The sequence below is a fragment of the Rhinopithecus bieti genome, unplaced genomic scaffold (genome assembly GCF_001698545.2).
Source record: "Rhinopithecus bieti isolate Rb0 unplaced genomic scaffold, ASM169854v2 scaffold_7967, whole genome shotgun sequence".
NCBI classification, from domain to species: Eukaryota; Metazoa; Chordata; class Mammalia; order Primates; family Cercopithecidae; genus Rhinopithecus; species Rhinopithecus bieti.
Window position 1 is genome coordinate 4,260,436 of NW_016806112.1, and position 4,943 is coordinate 4,265,378.

Genomic DNA, 4,943 nt, shown 5'->3' on the forward strand with positions numbered 1-4,943 from the left:
ATAATATATATTATATAATGTATATTTTTTTTAAAAAAGATATTACTGGGGGCATCCATTTCCTGTGGACTCTTTGATACTTCAAGCCCTCTTGCATTAGCATTATGAAAAAAAAAAAAAGAAAATTTACTTTACTAGGGTAACATGTTCACTTTCCAGAAGTGATTGGAATTTGGACAACATTTAACTTAAGCTTCAAGCAGCTTTTTATGAGTTTGTAGCAATCCGGTGCAGTAACTGAGCCATTTCCTATTTTAAATGGCTTCTATAGAAAATTAACAACTCAGTTATTAAACTAGCAGGATCCTACAATGATACATCTAGTGAAAGTAGACTTAGTTAACTTATTTATTTCTATTTTATGTTTCACTGAGAGAAGTTTCCATCTCATTCCAGCTGCTTTATTTATCTTTTTCATGGAACTTTGCATGGATTTCTTTTTCTTTTTTTAATTTTGAAGAGTGGAGTTAGATGTTCTTACCATAGAATTTTACAGGGTTATATACAGCTTTCTTTACTGCATTATATGTAGGAGTGTGGTGCAGTGCTTTTATCTGTAGCATATAATTTTTTTTTAATTTTCCATTTTTCAAGAGTAGTTTCTGCTTTGTTAATATTTATACACAGGCTACTTGTTGAAGTAATTAATTAAAAATATAACCAAGTGCCTAAGTCTTTCAGCTGATGTACTAGATATTAAATTCTCCTAAGTTATGCAGAATCGTTTTTACAATTTTGATAAATTATGCACTAATGTAATGGCAGTTTTTTAAAATGCAGATTTAAGCCTGTACATTATTGAATCTGATGACTTGGCAAAAGAATCAGGTGCTTTCAGCTTTCTTGAGAAAACCCTGTATGTAGCGTTTGCACTGACTAACAAGATGGTATTGCTGGGTTTTTAATTTAAACTAATTAATTTGGATGTTCATTGCATTATCTTGGTTAAATATTGTTTATTGTTACTTCATGTTGGGATTTAGTTTTTCTTGTTTTTTGACTGTTAGGTTGATAAGACTATGAACCATGTAATAGTAGAACATTGGCTAACATTTATTCATACTTAGAAACATGAATAATTTCTGCCTTGCTAAAATGTGACTGAAATGGTTTCGACTTGGCATCTGAAAGTATACAATGTGTTCAACCAGTCATGCCTCAGATTTGTGGGAGGTGTTGTATTGAAACCTAAATTTCAGTCAACATTTGAAAAGAAAAGCTGGGCATTCCTTCCTGGTGATCTTTACCTATAGTTTATCTGTTTTTCTTTTGTTTCTTTAAGATTAGTTTGACTTTTATTATTATTTTTTTAATTAACTTCTGTGAAGTTGTTTACTCTGAAAATTGTACTGGAATATTTTAAGCCAAGCTGATCTTTCACCAGGTGTACTGTATGTAAGGGCTTTTCCTGCTAGCAAGATGCTTAAACAGGATCATGTTATTGGTCGTCTGAGCTATTTAGTTGTTTTACAAAACCACAGCATTGTATCAGATAAGATTTTGATAAAAAGTTTTGTGCACATTTCCAGGGGCGGGAGGGTTGACATTTCCCTGAAATTTCTTGATTAGAATGAGTAAATACTGGTGTTTGATACATGTCTTAATGAACATGCTCATAAGGTGACTGATAAGTTGTAAATATACCTGAGAAACAAAGGGGTAGTTTTGATATTCTGGTATCAGTATGGAAGATCTTACACATTTATTTAATACTCAAATGTATGAAGATGTTTGTTTGTAGCATAACAACAGCACAGTAGCCTTGACTTAGTTTCCTTTGGTTAGTACTGTACCTTTTTGCCATGGCCAGTGCTCCCCATCCCTATAAAGACATTTTATTTATTTCACTCTGTAACCTGAAATGAATAGGAACAAGGGTTTTAAACCATGTTACATTAACTTATTTCTGACATTATAAATTAGCCTAGAATATTACAGGAACATGATTGTTATATAATTTATATCAGAACCTTTCTATAAATATATGCTTCTTACATTTGAAATGCTTCCAATGTACTTTATTTGCTGTTTGTAATTCCAAAAAGGATATGCAAACCAGTCTGTCTATTTCATGGATATTTAATAGTGAGATCTTCCATGTTGAAGGTAATGTATTTTTTTTTAAGATTTTAAAATTGCTATTTTGTTACAAAATAGAGACCTATTAACAGTTTGAGAGCTCCTTATGTGCCCTCAGGGAAAGAACCCTCTGTGCAACAGAACTACACAAAACATCTTCAGCACGTTCTGAGGGTGAATATATACTACATAAATTGATCTTGTGTATTTAACCTTATCTTTTTAATTTTAAAATTGAACTTTTGAAACTTGGTTGTGCTCTGCTGGAGGGGGTTGGGATAAACTGCTTAAATGTTTGCCTACTTGTCCAGTGAAATTACATTTGCATCAGTATATGTATATACCTGCCAACCTTATTGGTATGTCTCAGAACGTTTATATTAAAGTAATGCTTGTCTTGCAGCAGGTGATCCCATAAAACAATAACTCCCTGTTCTTAAAAACTTACTCTCTTTTTCACTAACAACATAGGAATTGTTTCTGTGTTGAGATTATTCTGTGTTGCATCCATTCTCTGTGTAGTGGTCACCTTCTGTCTGTCGTGGGTTTAATGTGAAGTAAAACCACTGGTTCTCTGCCACTTTTGAAGAAAGGGCAGTTCATCTGATCCTTCTTCAGAATGGTACCTACTGATATCATCGAGGAAAATGTTACAAATCAGACCTAGAATATGACTTTTTAAAATTGAGGCATTTCCTGTCATTTGGCCTTTTTACCAACAAGATGTGATGTACAAATTTGGAATCAAAGGATACAAAGCAACAAGAGAGGAAATGTGTAATGGGGGTAACCAAACTGCATATGTTACCTATTGTCTAATCAGAAAAACTAGTCTGAGGTCTGGAATGCAGGAAAGTGGTGGTTATTTTCTTTCATTTTTTGTGTTTTTGTTTTTTAATTTCTAAGTTCCATTCTGAAGTCCATGTGCCCCATTCAGTTACTGTGGTTGTAGCATCAGTTTTTTTGTGGTTTCATTTCATTTTATGAATACAGAGGAAGTTACATATGTATTTTTTCTATTTGGTACCTGAACAAAGCAGATTCCCTTGCCTTTGCTGCCGTGTCTTATGTTCAATGCCACGTGATAAACCAGCGTCATACATGAAAGTTGTGCATTGTAATTTTCAAAAAAAGGGAGTTCATTAGGCCAGTGGCACTGACTTTTCCCTCCCATCATAGTTATTTATTCTAGTAAGAGGATAATAAAAGAAATTTCCTATGCAAGAACTGAAATTTTCCATTTGTATGGATCTAGTCACTTTCATTCAGATTTCAAGTTGAGGTTAAGTATATAAAGCATATCCCAATTTTATACGCTGCCTTGAGAAAATTACAGGATGCACAGCAATTTGTAGTTATTTCAAATGGGATCATTTAAACATTTGAAAAATTATTTTAAAAGCCATCTAGCTTGCTTTTGGATTTTAGACATTAAAGCCTGTATTGTCTTGTTAACAGGGGTGGAATTTATAACAACCAGATTCAGCATATGATTTCGCCTTTGAATCTGAGTATTTCTTCCCTATCTTCTTTGAGTCATTTTCTGAGCAGACTGTCACCAGTATTGATAACTAAGCATTAAAGGGAAAAGTTGCATTGCAACTATGCATTGGTTTCCTGGAAGAACTTTTGTTTTAATGAATGAAGAGGCTTGATGGGATCACTTACTGTAACTCCTTCTACATAAGGACCCCTTCTGCAAGCAGAACACAAAAGAACGTGCTCAAGGACTATCCCATTTTCTGGATAAATTGAATATGTTTGCTAGTAACGTCTCTATACTGCGGCTTCCTTGTATCCCTTTGCTGGCAAGGGAATACAAGGCGTCAAGGCCACAGATCAAAACACCCCACATTTGAGTGGAGTCTTATTTTTACTCCAAGAGCAGTTATTCTCCTTGAGTCTAAAATTGGCAGTTTTTTCTTTTTTTTAATAAAAATTTTAAAATATCCCCAAACCGGTGGAACATAGACACTGGCTGCAGTTAGTACCAAAAGCCAAGGTCATTTGCACATATTCCATCAACCTGTCAAGAATTAGGCCTCACTTTATAACCCAAGGCATGGAAGTGCATGCATTCTCTTAGCTGGGCAAACAATTATACTGTAGTTGTGATACAACACATGTGGCTTTTATTTGTACTGCACATATCCACTGTACAGCCACTTGGGAGTATCGTGGTTAGCTTGCAGCAACTGCTGTCTGCATTTATACTGTTTATTGCATATTCTTTTCCCTGGAAGTGAAAAGAAATGTTTTCTTGTTGCATTGATTACATTTTATAAATTTGCTTAGCTGGAAAGTTTGGGAAAAGAGGCCTGTTTGTCAATTGTACAACCGATTGTGAAGCTCTAGTGTGAATATTTTTACGTCTGTATTAGACATTTTCTTTGCAAATCTATTGTTCGATTGAAATGTAAATGAAATTAAAGATGGTGTACACCCATCATGTAAAAAGCAGGCACCATCTCTAAGATGGATTTAATGCTCATTTTTAAGGCATATACTCAGCTTCTATTTAAAACTATAATTTAAAATAATTCTGTACAATGAAATGGGGAATATATATGGGAATAAATTCTATTCCATTTATTTCAATTTGAATTTCCAAATCGTAATGTTTCCCTTTGTGCTATAGGAATAGGATTAAATGGGGGAAGACTAGGATTTATAAGGCCTGTATATGGGGGGAGGGCAGAGATGGAACAATGAGGGTTGTGATGATAGTGAATAGCAAGGAGTGAATTCTGTGTGTTTTTGCTGTAGCACTGAAGTGAAGAGATATTAGCTTTGGCTGTTCACAAAATAGAGCATCATGATTTTCAGTGTTTGAGAGAAAATTGATGGAAAAAGTTTGCAGTACT